The sequence below is a fragment of the Triturus cristatus genome, unplaced genomic scaffold, assembly GCF_964204655.1.
Source record: "Triturus cristatus unplaced genomic scaffold, aTriCri1.1 SCAFFOLD_149, whole genome shotgun sequence".
NCBI lineage: Eukaryota > Metazoa > Chordata > Amphibia > Caudata > Salamandridae > Triturus > Triturus cristatus.
The window spans coordinates 1,585,364-1,603,436 of NW_028187635.1; the positions used below are offsets into that span (position 1 = coordinate 1,585,364).

The following is an 18,073-nucleotide window of genomic DNA, read 5'->3' on the forward strand; positions in this document are numbered from 1 at the left end:
CCTGAGGTCAATGGCATCAACTAGTTGCTATAGATCTGGTGAAACATTTTACAATAAGCAAATGAATGCAATAAACATGACAATAAAATAACCACCCGACACAGTGATTCAAACAGAATATGTGTTTATCTAAAATTGTATGAAAAGCCAATTAAATGCAAGTTCATTTCTCTCATAATTACCTATTCTGGCTAAAAGTCAGATCCTAAGTCAGAACCGGTCCTCAGCAAAATAACTAGAGTTTCAAGCCGTCATGTAGAGTCACCGTCCTCTCCGTCAGCATCGGGACCTCTGATCATCAGTTCGGGAAGAAGTGGCACTAGACCTCTCTAGTCTACTAATATTTATACAGAAATTACATTCCAAAATGTTGCAATCATATCGTACAAAACGGATGAATGGCGGAAATAATGTCGTCTTGGTACACTGGGTTACATTGGTAGTTTTTCACACACATTGATCGTCTCAAATAATGAATAGAAATAAGGAGTCCATAACTAATTTGTTACTTCTACGGATGTCTCTTTTGGATAAATTGTATCCCATTCGTGGGATCATTACAAGTTCATAAAGTCAGTATTTGGTTTAGCAACAAATTTCATGTTCAGGGGCATTTGGCATCTCTCCCGGATTTGTCATCATGATCATGGCTTTTCAGTTCGTCAGGAGGGCAAGGTCACAGGCAGCGCGAAGCCTCCTTGCAAAATTTCCATCAACTCGAATGCAGGCTGCGGGTGGTAGCCATGTTTTAGTAGGCCACATTGGTCAACTTAAGTAAAATGAAACACAAAACAGAATTACTGCACGGAAATGATTATACAGTGTTATTCCCCTGCTAATACCCTTATGTGTATGTATTTATCTAGCCATCTGCGACATCAAAAGCCATTAATGCGTATTAATTATAAGCGCAAAACATAATAACATCACATAAGCAACATCTATTTCTGTCAGTTTGCTCACCAACTTAGTTCACTTATTATTTTAGCCATGCAATAGCATTCCCACGTGTAATTCTTCTGTTAATAAGGTTGATTAGACCAGACTCGACAAATCTTTAGTAGTTATTAATTAATCAGTAGTACTTTTAATTATAACATGCAAAAATGAAACAGGTATTTGGTTTAAAAGTAAAAACCCTGCTCCATCAATCTCCCCTTTGGTGATATCTTATCACCACAAAAATCAAAACCCCAAAAATCAATTTATTCCCCCTTTTGTAGAATTCAAAATGTCTTCTTGTTTATCTTTAAACCCTTGTTTCCATCTCATCTTCTTTCTTAGTTTCTATATACATGCTTTCTCTTAGCTCTTCTAATTCTATTTCTTGTGGATCTCTTTCTGGTTTCTTTTGTCTCTTTTTAACATTTTCTTGCGTTGTTTTCTTTTTATTTCTTCTATATCTACAACACATACATCCTAATCTAAGAATCAATAATACAACAATAACACACGTTAATGGAAATAATATCTTACCAAAAATGGTACTACCTATTTTAGCTACAAAATTCTTAATAGCAATCATCTTATTAGCCATTTTAGTCCAGATACTTTCAGCTTCCAGTGGTACTAATTATTCATGCAAATCAGTAATATTTTTGATATAGACTTTTAGATATTTACTCTCGTCAGGAATGTAAGTGCAACAATGTTGAACTTTCAGCATTCCACAGACTCCACCCTCTTTTGCCAATAGAATGTCAAGGGCAAGTCGATTTTGCATCGCCATAGCGCGCAAAGCAACCATTTCAGTATTTACCAAAAGAAAGCCTCCAGCGGTGCTTGTTGACAAGCGATCCACCACTGTTGACAGCTTCCGAATGCCAAAGGCATTCAAAGAAATTCCCACGGCTGGTATCAAAGCTCCAAAAATATCTCCTACAATTTCTGTCCATGTTTCTCTTCTATAGCGTGTTAATGGATTAGTTTGTTCAGCATTGTCTACTCTATCCATGTGAAAAATCTTTGGAAAGACCAGGCCAACATAACATGTGCCAAACCAATGGTCAGGCAAACGGTAATAAGCCTTGTTCCCACAAATATAATACACTCCCGGAAAAACGGGATCTTCTCCTCCTCTAAAACCCCATCCGGTTGCAATAAAGTATGTATCATGGCACTCACTAGTCTCTATAAAATAGTAATCATACTGGGATCTCTTTCTGGTAATGCATAATTTGCCTTTCTGTGGTGCATCTATAGCCATAGTTGGACTGGCTCCATTTTTCAATTATTTTTCTTTCTCAATGTCCCACATTGTTTCACTCATTTTATGCCCTTCTGCTTTCTTGTGCATGTTCAATCTTCTTCTCTCAGCCATGTCTAGACAATTCTTCTCTTCTCCTTTCAAACTGCAAGTTAAATTGTTTCTAAAAACATATTCTAAGGTTAATTCTCTAGTTTCTAAAAAAATCTCACCTAAAGTGTTAGCTTCTTTTGCAGGATTCAGTTCTTTATTCATAGGCAATTGCCCAAGAATATTATCTATATTAGACATATTATAATCTAATTTCCCTAACTGATACAATATACTAATCAACACACTACATGAAATTCCATACGTAGCCAGAAGATGATGATAAGTCACTCCTTCCGAAACAGAGGCAGGTAATTGCATGCAAACGTAGCAATCCCTTACTTCCATTGTCTTTACGTATTCATACAACAATTTTGAAAAAACATTGCTAGAAAAATCATTAATTGACCTATCCTTATGTATATGTACATTTCTGGTTCTAGTTGGTACTATCTTTTGTGAACTTTTCCCTATATTAGTCCTGTTCTCAGTATGTCCTTCTAATGTGTCTATAGTTACTCTAAAAGAAATCAGTAGAGCCAGCACGCTCCAAAGCAGCATTAATAATCCTGTACAGCAGCAGCACATCTTGCACCATCTTTTCAGAAAAGTACATCTACTTTGATTATTGTTAGTGTCAGCCATCTTGCTAATTTGACCGTGTCTTTTGACTTAGCCTCTTCTACTCCACTACCGAACTTTAGGATAGCAAGTACCCAACAGATTATTACAATCTACTAGTTTTAGTATTACTTTCTTTCTTTTCTTCTCCAAATGATTCCTTTGGATTTATTCAATTTGGATTTTCATCACTTTTCACTGTTTCTTCATCATCATCAAACTGTATTAGGTCCTGAACATCCGTCTCTTCCCCAATGTCGGACAAGATAACTCTCAGGATTCCCACAGCTTCTTCTTCAGCAACCACTTTCAGTAAAGCCTCCTCTGGACTTCCTTGACTGTCTGCCTCTTCTCCTTGTTCAGGCAGTGCCACATACGTCCATTCTGGTGACTTATACCTCTGGTTTGGTTTTCTTATTCTTTTAGTTCTCTCAGGTATCTTTGTTCCTTCTTCTTTAGTTGGATTTTGACTTGACACTTCGTTCACTGGTTCAGCTTTCGAAGAGTTAACTCGTGTCAGTCGATACCTCAGTCTCTTTATCTTATTGGGCCAAAGATCTCCTTTAGCATTTCTCTTTTGTCTTCCTTCTTTATTGTTTCTTTCTCCAAGCCAAGTTCTCTTTCTCAGAACTCGTCCTCCATGTATCTCATTGTCACTTTCATCAGATTCTGTCTCAGTTGCCTCTTGTTCATCAAATTAACAGTTTTCTTTTCTCCAACAGCTTCCTTTTCTTCAACAGTCTCTTTTTCCACCACTTGAGATTTCTCTACTTCTGTCCCTCCTCGGGTCTCCGACAGGCAATCTTCTTGCTGTCTACTTGTCCCTTCACCTAGCTTGTTGTTGATGTTCCCTACACCTCCTCGGGGTTTTTCCGCAATCTGTCCCTCTCTGTCTTTTCCTGTCCCTTCTTCTTCAGGAATTATCTCAGGTGGAACTTGTTCAATTTCCTCATTTGATACTGGTGTCACTTCTGTTGGAATGTTCTTTTCTTTTCTTTCTTTCTTTTTGTGTAGGTTACTGTTAGTTGAAACCTCAGGTACTTCTTCAGAATCTGAACTCGCCTCTGTGGTTTGTACTGTTCTTTTCAGAACCTCTTCTGGTGGGATGAAAATTTCTCTTGACTCACTTTCCCCACTTTCAGGATTCTTTTTCCTTTTTACTGCCTCACTGTATGCATCATCACTGGAATCCGATTCTTCGAAGCATTCTTTTCCAGTGCCGTCTCTTGGATTTGGAACCCTCAGTGTGTGACTTGCATGTATCCAATTTTTCACTTCAGCACACTTCACTGCAATCGTTGTGGTCAGAATGACTTGTCTTGGCCTTCCCCACCTTGGAACCAGGCAATTCCTTCTTCTGTGGACTTTTATCCTTGCCCAGTCCCCTGGGCTCAGATCATGGGCTGGTTTCTTTTCAAGTGTGGTGGCGTCTTCTCCAACCTGGTGAAACACAGAATGAACTGCGTCAGCCAGGCCTTTACAGTAATCCAAAATCATGTCATCAGTTATAGTCATCAGCTTGTTGACTGGTACAAATGCATGTCTCATAGCACGTCCCATGATAATTTCATGTGGACTCAAACCTGTTGTTCTGTCTGGAGTAGACCTAATTGTCATCAGGACGAGAGGCAAGACATCAGGCCATTTCATTCCTGTGGCTAGGCACATTTTGCCAATTCTGTTTTTGATGGTACCATTCATTTGTTCAACCACACCAGAAGCCTCTGGTCGGTAAGCACAATGTAGCTTCTGCTGTACACTCAATGCTTCACAGATCAAACCCATGATTTCATTATAAAAATGTCTTCCTCTGTCTGATTCAATGGTCACTGGGAACCCATACCTTGGGATGAATTCTCTTAACAATAGCTTAGCCACTGTTATCCCATCATTTCTTCTTGTTGGATATGCCTCCACCCACCTGGAGAACAAACAGACCACCACCAGGACATACCTCAATCTGTTGACTTGGGGCATTTCAATGAAGTCTATCTGCATTCTTGTGAAAGGTCCTCCCTCCCTGCCTATTGTTCCTAGGCTCACCACTGTTTTCTTTCCAGGATTGAATTGCTGACATATCAGACATCTCTGACAGAGACTCTCTGCTATCAGCCTGAATTTTGGACTATACCAGGTCTGCTTAAAAGCCCTTATCATAGCATCCCTTCCCAGGTGTCCTTGGCCATGATACATCCTTGCCATTGTTGATAGCATGCTATTTGGCATGACTGGTCTTCCATCCCTATAGACCCACACATGATCTTTTTCCCTTGGTGCACAACCTGCTTTCACCCAATCTTTCATCTCCTGCCTCATCCTGCAGCTGTTTCACTTCCTCCCATGTTCCCACCTCATTAGTAAACATTAAGGAACAAGAAGACATTTCTCTTTCTTTACTCCGATTAATGGAATGATTATTTCTTGTACAGTATTGTGCTATGTCATTGGCAAATTTGTTCTCAACGGTGACAAAATCATCACCTTGACCATGAGCAGCACATTTTACAACTACTAGTTCTTTAGGCAGCTGTATCAACTCTAGCAATTTTCCAACCACTTCAGCATTCTTTATGGGAGTTCCACTTGAGGTCAGGAAACCTCTTTGTAGCCATAGCTGGCCAAAATCATGGACAACTCCGAAGCCATACTGGCTGTCAGTCATCACAGTCACTCTCACATTTCTCCCAATCTTGCAGGCTTTTGTTAGTGCCACCAATTCTGCCACCTGAGCGGATTTAACTCCTTTCAAAGGTGATGCTTCCACAACTCCTGAAACTGTACACACAGCATATGCAGCACTCAGTGTTCCTACATCCGTTCTTAAGCAAGATCCATCCCCAAACAACACATGATCACTCTCAGGCAGCGGCAAATCTCTTATGTCCGGCCTTGGTTTTGTACAGTAATCAAGCACATCCAGGCAGTCATGATCAACTTCATTTCTCACTCCCACACATTCAGCATCAGTCAACAGTGTCGCTGGATTCACATTCACACATCTCTCTAGGCTCACATTGGTTGCACCAAGAATGACTTTCTCATATTTAGTCACATCCATTTCTCTCACTACAGTACAGCTCAAATTCTTTTTCGTAATCTGGCATTCCTAAGGCAGGAGCTTCACATAGCCTGTTCTTTAACTCTTTAAATGCTGCCATTTCTTCTGGATTTAATTCCAATGGGTCTTTCACCTCACTTTTTGTCAATTTAATCAGTGGCTTGGCAATCAAGGAAAAGTTACTTATCCACTGACGACAGTAACCCACCATTCCCAGGAACATTCTCACTTCTCTTTGTGTTATTGGGGCTCTCATCCCTCTAATGCTTTTAATCCTGTCAATGGTCACTTTTCTCAGGCCTTTCTCAATGTTATGTCCTAGATACTGGACTTCTTTTTTGCAGAATTGCAATTTGGCTGGAGATACCTTTAATCCTCCATCTGCCAAGTGATTCAGTAAAGCAATGGTGTCTACTTCACAGGCTTCACGTGTTTTTGATGCCACAAGCAGGTCATCAATATATTGGACCAAAACTGAATTTTCATGCATTGTTAGACTTTCCAGAGATTTCTTCAGCAATTGATTAAATATCGAAGGGCTCTCTGTATACCCTTGTGGAATTCGGCACCATCCCAAAATTCGCTCTCCAAATCTAAATGAAAAAATCGGCTGGCTGTCATGATGCAACGGGATTGAAAAGAAAGCATGACACAAATCAATTACTGTATACCATTCTGCATCATGGGGAATCTGATACAAAATCACTGATGGATTTGGCACAATGGGACAGCATGACACAACAATCTTGTTAATTTTTCTCAAATCTTGTACTATTCTGAACTTTCCATTAGGTTTCTTCAGTCCCATTATTGGTGAATTACATGGGCTGCTCAATATTTCTCTTAACACCCCCTGCTGAATCATTTTTTCAATTATGGGTGTTATTCCTTCAATTATTTCAGGTGTCAGTCTGTATTGTGGAATGTTTGGGTAAACCACTCCCTCTTTTACAGTAATTTTTACTGGATTTACATTTCTCATCTGGCCCACATCGTCTCCAGTAAAATCCCAAACTGCTGCTTTCACTGTCTGTTTTAATTCTGAGGGTAATGCATCTGGATTAAACACAGCATATGTTCCCAAAGCCTCACATTCCCTGTTATCCATGGTCATTCTGTATAGGACATCCTCATCTGGTGTTTCAAAGGTTATTCCATCTGGAGTACAGAAAATAGTGCAATTCATCTTGCACAGCAGGTCCCTGCCTAGCAAGTTCACAGGACTAGTGTCACACACCACAAATCGGTGCATGTCTGAGAATTTTCCAATTTTAACCCTTACTGGTTCAGTAAGAAGAGTTTTAATCTGTGTGTTAGACACACCAACTACTTGGATGGCTTCATCCGAGAGAGGAAGATTCTTTATATCAGCTGACCTGACAGTTGATCTCGTGGCTCCGGTGTCAACTAGAAAAGTAACACTTTCACCATTGATTTTTCCATCTACAAAAGGTCCTGCCTGGTCTATTTCTAGAGTTGCGCCAAGTACGCACTCCTCCTCCTCTCTTTGGCACCGTCAAAACTCTTTGTGAGCGGAAAACGCCCCCCTGATCCCTCCCTTTTGGTACCTACCGTCAAAAGTCTCCCTCGGAATCACTTCCCTCGTTTTTCAGCCAATATTGAGATACAGCGCTTGCGCGTTTTGGCTTGATTACCTGCTCTTCATCGTAGAACCCCGACTCTTGACTGTACTTCTGGGATCCTCTTCTCTGTGGCAAGGGTGGTTTTGGCACCTGATTCTGCTGCTTAACAGCCTTCTGCTGTTGCTGATGCTGACCACACCCCTCACTCTGCACCTGTGAATTCAATGATGGATTGTCATCATTAGTAGACGGTGGATTCGTACACTCGGATTTCCAGTGCCCTAATTTTCCACAGTTGTGGCAGGGGAACCTTTTCTTTGCTTCCTCAATATTGCCTTTCCCTTTTCCTGTGCCAAACCTGGGTTTATTTCCTGGGTTATTTGCTTGTTCAACCAACTGAGCTTCCTGTCTTTCTGCAACTTTCACCTGTGCCCACATTGCCTTTTCCTTCAGTTTCCTTTGCTTTGCCTCAATTTCATCACTGAAGTATTTTGCATGTCTCCGGATCTCATCAATCTTTTTGCTCTGCCAGTCTACGGTATGCTGCCTTATCATTTCACTGATCTCAGGTCGCAAGCCATACACAAATCTATATACAAAGTGGCTCAGATCCTTGTCACCCAGATGTTCCTCTCCACTGAACAGTTTGAAAGCCAATATTAGCCTTTAATAGTAAGCATGGACTGATTCATTCACTTCCTGATGTGTTTGATCTATTTTAACCCAGTCTGTTTCCTTGGGGGGTATCTTATTTTTCAGGAACGCCATAACCTGTTCATACTTTTTCATAACCTCCGGGTCTGGACCTCCTGTCTTTGGATCTCTTGGGTATTCTTTATTGGGCCAGTCTATGACTATTTTACATTCAGCCCACAGGTCTGCTGGTACAATTATGTCAAACAGACTATTCAGGTCGATCCACAGCACTTTTGACAACTTCACCAATCTGTCGACCTGTCTATACCACTCGACGGGCTTCTCCCTTAGTCGAGGGAAATCATTAGTAAATGACAAAATATCCTGTCTGGTCCATGGAACATGTACGTACCCACCTCCTGGAATCTCCCTCATGGGGTAAGCTGTCACTGCTTTCTCTTTTTCTTTCAGGGGGAATGTTGAGTAAGTTTTGTCTGCTGCATCCTCTCGTTTTCTATACCATCTGTCTTTCCATCTCTCCACATCTCCCCATTTTCACAGCAAAGCAATCATCTCCTTAATCTGTCCTGTCCGGCCTGCATTGTTCAGATTCTCAATGTCTTTATCCGTAAAATCCACTCAGTAAGGCTTTTGTAAAGCTTTTACCTTATCCATGTCAACCCCCATTTCATTGGCTATTCCTTTCAACCTGTCATGTATGTTCTTTGCTCTCCATGTGTTACTTTTACATAAAAATAGAATCTCCCCTTCCTGATAATTTTTCAGCGTTTCTGTAGGGATTGTTCCTACAATCAGCTCCTCCATCTCCATACGTAGCCTAGCTACATCAATTCCCTGGGATTCTTTTTCTTTCCTCTGCAAGGCCTTCAGCCAATCATTCAAATCCTCAGCAGTTATTCCCATAGATTTTTCTGCACCCCCTGGTTCTGACACTCTTTGTGGTTCTAGGATTGATCCTCTGTTCCCTTCCACACATCCAGAGTTCAAACTCGAGTTAGTCTGCACACTCAATTCTCCTCCATATATGGTATGTCTCCACTGATTTTCTCCCGTTCTCCACTGTGTTTCTCCTGCTCTCATTTCTGCCTGCTCTGGAGGAACAATCAATCTATTGCCCACATATGGAACTGTCAAACCACTTTCGCCCGTCCTTTGCTTGTCGAAAATCGGCATAACCGGACCTATTGTCACAGGCACCGTAACTGCCTCAAGATTTTTAGTCAGTTCCCTGATTTTCTCTGTCAATTCAAAGGTAGTCCTTGCTAGTTCTCTGGTCTTTTCATCCTCAACTTCATTCTCCCTTTCTCTCTATCTTTCTCTCTCGCTTTCTCTCTCTCTTTCTCTCTCTCTTTCTCTTTCCGCCAGAGAACAACTGCTTTTCAACCCAGGGGTGGTACCCTCTGTCTTAATAATCCGCAGGGTGTCTCTCATTGGGGGTCACTGCTGTTCCTGTTGCAGGGATTCTGCTTTTGCACAGAACTATGCGCAGGAGACCAGGACCTCAGAGAATTGTGGTGTACCAGAAAACTCCCCTCAGAACCCAGACCCCTTATCCGACTAGCTTAGTATCTCATTCGTTAACCAAGATCTAGCTAGGTGGTCCCAATGTATAGACAAACCAGAACAAGCGACTTAGATATTTCTCAGGAGTGGTGGGAATCCGAAATACCTGTTCGTACTTATTTATTAGTCCACAACATAATAATACAGACACGGTAAAGTTTAAAGAGTTTATTTTATAAACCTCGCGTCCTAAGATGCAGTACTTTGGCTAACACTAGCAGACTAACAATACACATCAGAATCATGAGCATTATCATAATACCATATAGAATGAAAGAAGCAATCATACTATTAATGACAGTTGTATACGGCCACACTCCTTTCACTATAATCTAATACAATGTTATTATTAGACTATTAGAAGGTCTCTTAGGCTAACAGGGGTGACCCCATACCGTATAGATCAGCTTAGTAGAATCACATCAAAGGATCAGCTCTCACAGCATGCATCAGCTCTTCTTGTTCGAATGAATGTAAAACCAAACTGTTCTGCAATATTAAAGACGCTTGTCCTTCAAACATTGGCAGCTGTATGCATGATATGTCTAACAAGTGTCTACGATCAATCTAAACACAACACTCTGTACCTTCTAGTGACCCAGACGCATTCTTTGCATGATGTACAGACCAAGGGCACATTTCACGGTTAAGAATGTATAACAACCGTTTGTTATCCTGTAAGGCAAAGTCGAGTCAGCATTTTACAAAATGGATAACACATAACAACAGTGTCGTGTGCAGCGCAGCAGAAGCGACAAGCTTGCTTGTTAACTATGATCTCGGTTGTGCTAACTTAGTGTTGTAAATAGGGCGTGGCTTAGTCCATCTCACACCCCCCCATGATCGGAGCACTAATCAATAGGGATACACTTATCAAGAACGCAGAGTTCAAGTGATTTAGAACGGACTCAAGGGCATATAAGGTAAGTGTAAAGTCCGAGAATAAAAAAATGTTCGTTTAAAAAATGAAAAAATGATGTGGTAAAAAAGTAAGCAAAATTTTCGTAGAATTTTAACAATTTTGGATGCAAGCTGCATTGACAATGTCAATCAGTCAATCCATGAAGGTATATGCACCGTAAGTTGCGACTGCTTCCAAGAGGAAATCATTGGAGCGTCCCGCAAAAGTATCAGCCATCCAGTTGAGCAAGGGAAAGGAACATACATGTTCGTCAATTATCGGAGCATCCAGCACCATGATAGGACAACTGTCAGTCTCCTCAATATAACTCCTTTCAAGGAAATCAATAGCTGCCTCTCCGATATCCCAGTTTCCACGGACTCCGTTTGCCGCACCCAAAGCCATAAACCCGACACCAGAACAGTTGAATTCATGAGCCACTAAGGGACACATTAGTTCATCAAAATCCGGGTCAGGCGACGCCAAGTTTGACAGGCACAAGTCCAGAGCCCATTGGAAGGGACAATCTAGGCAATGAAAAACAGGTTGCACACACGTAAAAAAGGGAAACCGGAAAGACAATCCATACTTGACGCTTAATACCGCCAGTGGTAAGGTGCCGTTGAAATCAAGCATCCGGCTACGAAGATGGAGCAAGCGCAGCATTCTGTCTTGTAACTCCCGGTATGCAGCCATAGCGAAGAGCGCAAATCAACAAGAGGATCCCAGCCACCAAAGCGAGGAGCAAGGGGAACCCTCCGAAGACACTTGAAAAAATAGAATGTAAAAATGCGGGGATCACACCAAAAACAGTCTGGAAAGATGTCACGAGGCCGGAGCCCACAATTTTAAAAAAATGAACAAGGCCAGTCGTAGACGAAGCATTAAAGATAGTTTGAATCAAGGTTCCAAAATGGAGGGGGAGGTCGGTATTTAAAAGAGCTTGTACCTCAGTGCGTGTGTTTGCAACATTAAGAAGAAATGTTTCACGGGATGAAGTTAACGCAACCTCTTTTTTAGACAAAAGAGCCCTTATTCTGCTCATCCTATTGAACTCTGCGTTCAAGGTTGGAATCGCTGGCCAGATGGATATATCGAGTCGGCCTTGCGGGGGTGGGAAAAGGACGTTATTACAGCAAACTACTTTTTGTGAAACAGTCACTATGTAAGGAATACCCACTAGCATCCCACAGCAAGCTTCACTATTTAAAAGCAAATAACTACCGTTGGCAAGCAGCTTAAAAGAAGACGTTATAACTGGCATTGGAATCCCCTTTAGGACACAAGCTAAATTAGGAGTGTGTATATTGCAAGCGCCATGTAATTGTATATGCCTGAAAACAACAGAGTGATCAGGAGCGGAATTGCATTCTTCACCTTTTAAGTAAACTTCCTTGCCATCCCTCACGCATCTGTAAGTGAACAGAAGTGACCAAACTTCATGCAGAAACGCATCACCAAGTTGTTCGTATCTGCCGATAGCATAGTGTTTCATGCACGAACTAAACTTGAACAAACTGAACGGTAAAGTTACTAATCCGTGAACTAACCACACGGCTGAATTTAACTCAGCTACAGAAAAGGGTAAAGGTTCCAATTTTTCAATGTGCAGCAATGCATAAGTAGCATCTTTCATGGACATGAACTGCTGTTTGTCAGTCAAATTAAACGGAAGGAACAACGATGAAATATTCATGTAATCCCAAGGGACTTTCCCTGCCTTTAACGTTTGCAATGTCCATGCAAACTGCATAATTGAACGCAACTGATTTTGACCATGATACAACACAGATACATCATCTTGCACAATGTCTACGACAGAAGAAACAATATTATCTAATGTATAAATTCTAGAAGACAACGTATTAATACTATTATCCATCACAGCCAATACTTTTTCCATATTGGCTTGGTCAATAGCACGTAGTCTAGAAGCAGCCTCAATTTGTGACAAGTTCCAAACTTCATTGTAAATAGCATAAGCCCATCGTTTAGATCTACCATTAACAGGACCCTTAATGAAATCATTCAAATCTATTTTTTCATTTAAACGTGACAAATGAAGTTTAACTGAAGTTAATGTGGAATGTTGCAGCCATGACTGACATAACTTACCTACAGAGTAGGTAGTCACCGTGTGTGAAGATGTGAAACGAGGGTAAACCCTAAGTTGTGTATACCCCGGAGTCAAATCCAGAAATCGACGTTGACAGGAATCTGAGCTTGTTTGCCATACCAACCAACCCTCAGGATTCAATGTTGAAATATTGAAGGTGCCATTGGAAACAAGCGACTGCAACCTAGTAAGGGACAGATCTGAGTGATTTTCCCAACCAGGATAAGCACCCAAATCAGGGATCGAGGGGGAAATTAATTTTTTAGATATAGCCAATCCAAAACAGGTTGTCTGAAAAATAGATGAATTTAAAAATAAAATGTGGTTAGGGATAAGACAGGCACGATGCAAAGCTTCTGTTCCTTGTACCTGCCACGGTTTAGTTCCCCAAACCGATTTAAGATCGATAGTAGCTTTCCATACGTCATAACCTCCAATAGCCAATTCCTCCATAAAGGCTTTGGAATATAATAATTTTGTGTGTGTCAGTCTGACTTTAGAAGAGGGTTCTTCCGCTACCTTAAAGTAAAAAGATTCAGGGGTTGACATACTAAAATCCGAAAAGTATGTGAATTTTTTCAATAAAGTGGCAGAGCTGCCAGGCATAGGGACAGGACAATGTTCCCATTGTGTGAAATTAACAAAATTTCTGAAAGTATTTGCTCTGTGTAGGAAATGTGTGCCATAATGTTGAAAACAAAACTGCTCCTCATAGTTTGCAGTATTTAAATACAGATCTTCAGCATCAAATGCAGCATAATATTTTAAATCAGAAAACAGTGCTTCTATTGCTTGTACATCCCAATCATCTGAGCGGATGTTTTGTTTAACTACATCACCCATAGAAACACGAAAAACAGTTGGCACATTAATAACTTCGGTGGGACCATGAATTTGAAAGTTCACCGCATCCCAAGCAATCCCATCACGTACAGGCCAGGCGGTGATGTTCACAAACGTCTGGTCTCTTTTCATGATGTGTGATGAGGAATGGGGGGCCAAAGTTCCATCAATTAATTGAATTGTAGAACGCTCATTCAGGTAGTGTCCATTTATAAGTCTAAAAAACACTACCACAAAGCCAATTGACATGAATAAAAAAATACAAATCAGCACCATCCAGATGTAAGTCCAAGGTGCAACCAAAAAATGTCTCTTGAACCAAGCAAAAAATATAGAGATCTTGGAAGGGACAGTGGAAGTCAATGATTCAGTTTCAAAGGAAGAATGTGACTGGGTAAGTGTTGTTGTATTTAAAAGGGGCAAAGCGACTTCTGTAGGATAAGCATACTCAGGATCAGCGGGCAAACCACCAGCAGTAGGTGGCGGATCATTAACTGTGATCATCTCAACGGAAACCTCAGGCACGATGATAGAGGGTGGCACCACAACAGAGTTTCTCAGCATCGAAGGGCAGGAAACCGAAGGTGTCATACTATGGAGAATCGGCCACCCTGTGTAGCTTGACATTTTCAATTGAAATGTACCTTTTTTCTTTGCGACCAGGAAGTGGTGGTAAAACAACTGTACGTGTACCCAATACACCAAGCACCGGGACTGGTGCACGATAAGAGGGGCCAAACTCACCAACTCGAGGCAGCCAGCCGACCACCGGAATCAGGAGCGCTTCTTCAGATGTAGAGGGCACGTGTTCCTTTGCTAGAGTGTCTCTTGCTTCTTGTAGATTCTGTAATACAGCACAGTGGTCATCGAGGTCAAAAGGCACGGCAGCTGCCGCCATGTCTAGACCATCAAGGTCCGGAACAAACATTCTCACTCCAAAGAGCATCATGTAAGGGGTCCGCCCACCCAAAGACCTTCTAGGGAGATTATTAAGTGCACGTTGGACGTCATACAAGTGGGCAAGCCAGTTCCGGCCTGTACCTAACACCTTGGCTGTCAACGATTGCTTTAGGTCACGGTTCATCCGCTCCACAACACTATTGCCCTCAGGTCGGTATGAAGACGAAAATTTGACTTGGACCCCCAAACTTCTCATTGCCTCTTTGTAAGCCTTAGATGCAAACGCCGGGCCCTGATCAGAGTGAAGGGTACCACACGCAAAACTCCCTATAAAGACACGCAATGCTTTGATGACAGTCCTGGCATCAGCACTCCTTTGTGGCCACACCCACAGAAAACGTGTGCACGAGTCTACTGCAACCAAGATGTACTTGTACGCAGTATCAGAGGTAAAAGGACCGCAGTGATCTAAATAAACACACGCTAGTGGTTGATTAGATATATGCAGCTGCGTCGGAGGTGGACGCGCAACAGAAGAAGGTTTGATCTGCTGGCAAATGTCACAATTAAGTACATAAGCCCGCGCTTGTTTATACAAACCGTACCACCAGTAACGTTGCTGCAAAAGAGAGACAGTCGCTGACACTCCAGCATGCGCAGACGCAACACCTTCGTGGGCAGCTGTTATCAGATTTGGTCTGCAGTCCGCGTTGGGAATCAATCTATCACCAACGTCGTTAATCCTCACTAATGGGACTTTATCAGGACTTAAGTGATAATGGTATCGAGAAGGGAAACCTCTAGGGAAGTTTGTCCCTGTCTCTGATGCCGCAATAGCTGCTAAGATGTCTGCATCTACCTTTGATTTTGATCTTGTAACTGCTGCTACTAAATATGTTGCCACTGCTGTTTTAGCTGCCTCGTCAGCCAAACTGTTACCGACAGCATGGACACCAACTCGTTGGTGACCAAGAGTGTGAATTACATCCACAAGTGGCAAACTCCCTTTGAGTTCTGACACTCGAGCCCAAATTGTTTTATGCTTGACTGAGCAATCTTTGGAGTCACGAAAACCATTCATAATCCCAAAAAGTATATTGTCGTTGTAAGATTGAACACAGTAGTAAGAGTCACTCACTATAAGAGTAGTGACTCTGTGATCAGCAAACTCAAGTGCAAGCACCAGAGCACGAAGCTCCGCCAGTTGCGCGGTACAATCACCCAATGACTGCGTATGCACTGCATCAGATTTGAACTCTCCATTCACGAAAGTACCGACTACAATTGCGCAAGCCGCTGAATAAGCGTGCCTTGATCCAGTTGCGGGTTGCGCCGACCCGTCAGTGTATATGACACAATGGTATTCCTCGATAGGGCGCAATGACTGTGGAGCTGGATGAACGAATTCATATTCCAAACTCTCCTGAGTCTGCAACGCCGCGTCAAAGATGTATTCGACGTCGGGCGAAGCTAAGGAGGTCGCCCATTGTATCCACCTTGGATGCAAAGCCTTAGAATTTGGTACACTAGCTTTAGTGACTGCTTCAAGAGCAGGAAACGGTGTTACCACCAGCATGCGCTTTCCTTGTGATAGCGCTCGTTCTTTCAGGATCGCCATCTGAACTGCTGTCAAGACTTTTTCAACAGTGGAAAATCGCAGCACAGACGAAGTGTACAGATGAGATTTGTAAGCAATGGGGACTGTGTCACCCTCATTGAACGTTAAGTACGTGAAACCTTCCGCGCCTGGAACAATTCTAATGACCAGGTTGGTGTGGTTGTCACGAGTTTTTAGATATTTAGCTGTAAGAAGATCAGTTTGCAAAGTATATAATGCCGACGTGTGCTCTGGCAGCCAGCAAGATCTGGTATAAGTTGGTTGTATCAAGGCATAAAGTGTCTTGATACGCTGGGCATAATCAGGAATGTAGGATCGACCGAAATTCAGAAAACCCAGCAAGGATTGTAGTTTTTTCAATGTCGTAGGGATACGAAGGTTTGCGAATTTCTCAAGGAACTGCGGTGCCAAGCCTCGACCTTCATTATTGATTTCGTATCCCAAGAACAACACTGTAAACTCAGCAATGTGCGACTTCTTAAAGTTAAACTTGTAACCGAAGTCTGCAAACATAGTCACTATTTTATCCACACGAGCAAGGTGTGGAAGCAGCTCGTCGTCTGTCAGATAGATGTCGTCGACATACGAGTATGCTTCCGGGTCTACCATCTCTAAGAGAGAGACCACGCGAGCGGCAAAAACTCCAGGGCTGTTTTTGTAGCCCATCGGGAGCCTCTTAAACAATTTTTGTTTGCCACCCGAGGTGAATGCTGTCCACTCATAACTAAGAGGGGCCAGATTATGGCAATAAAAGCCATTGGATAAGTCGAGCGTAGTTTTGAAACGTTTTCTCACAAGACTATCCACGAGAGCCGAACTATGAGTATTCTGTACCGCACACGTCCGGCAATGTGAGTTTAAATGCCGGTAATCCAAAACTAGGCGGTACGATCCGTCAGGCTTCGTTACAGTGAATAAAGGATTATTCATGGGTGACACACATGTCTCAATTACTCCTTGATATTCCAATTGTTCAAGGATTGACGCGACGTGAGGTCTAGCCTCGCGACGCATGGGATATTGGGGTTGAGGCTGGGGATCGGATCGCAATGGAATCTCGTGATTGGGAGAACATTTATCCCAGCCAACCTGATTACGATATAACGCAGGCGCAAGCACCTGTGCCCACTCCCCGGCCAACCTAGTAGACTCCTCCGTGGGCACTGCGTGCCCAAAGGAAGGAAGTATAACTTCCTCGCCCCTGGGGGCGTCCAAAATGAAAGCCGGAGGCCAATCTTTCTCCGCCAAAAGAATATCATATGTGGTGGTAAGATTATCCCAAAAAACCCCTTTAATTTTGCATTGTATGTCACCCTCAATATTAAGGACTATTTCAAATAATCTTTCTGGGGGGACTACGCGAGTATCAGCAGTTTCAACTGTCACATATATGTCAGCTGCTGTCGCCTCCAGAAATGGACGCAATGCTTCCCGCACTACTGTAACTTCCGCCGCGCTGTCTAGCAGCGTTAGTGCCCATGTCAGGTTCCGAAGCTGTGTCCTGACCATCTAAGGCATATCTCGCTGAGATAGCAGCAACTTTCTTTTTCTGAAACGGTGGACGCGGTCTGGCAGCGTCTTCTTGCTTGCCTTTACCGTCAGTCTGGCGGGGCTGGTCTCGACCTTGACTGCCCCGTCCTCTTCCACGATCTCCACCACCAGAGTGCAAAGTCGATGTTTTCTGTGAAGAACGAGGAGAGCGTTGTTCAGAAACCTGAAACCTATCAGGTGACTTAATACGAGTACGATCGCGCAAATCATAAGTACGTTCACTATACGACTGAACTGGTGAGGCAGGACGAGAAACCGGTTTCTGTTGCTGCTTCTCTTGTTTTTTGGCTCGCCAACTTTGTTTAGGAAAGTTGGGCTTTTCGTCTTTTGTAGACGAACTCACCTTAGTTTGTTGCACTACATCTG

General features: G+C 42.4%; 1 long non-coding RNA gene across 1 annotated transcript in view; it reads right to left on the bottom strand.

The window, feature by feature from the left end:
- Positions 1-270: 270 nt before the first annotated feature.
- The window catches only part of LOC146771010 (uncharacterized), a 59,067-nt gene continuing 41,264 nt past the window's right edge, over positions 271-18,073 (bottom strand). Inside the window, exons 2-4 of the long non-coding RNA XR_014975314.1 lie at positions 14,383-14,482; positions 7,631-7,771; positions 271-769 (exon numbers count right to left, since the gene is read on the bottom strand). This is a non-coding gene — a long non-coding RNA (uncharacterized LOC146771010). The remainder of the gene's footprint in view (positions 770-7,630; positions 7,772-14,382; positions 14,483-18,073) is intronic.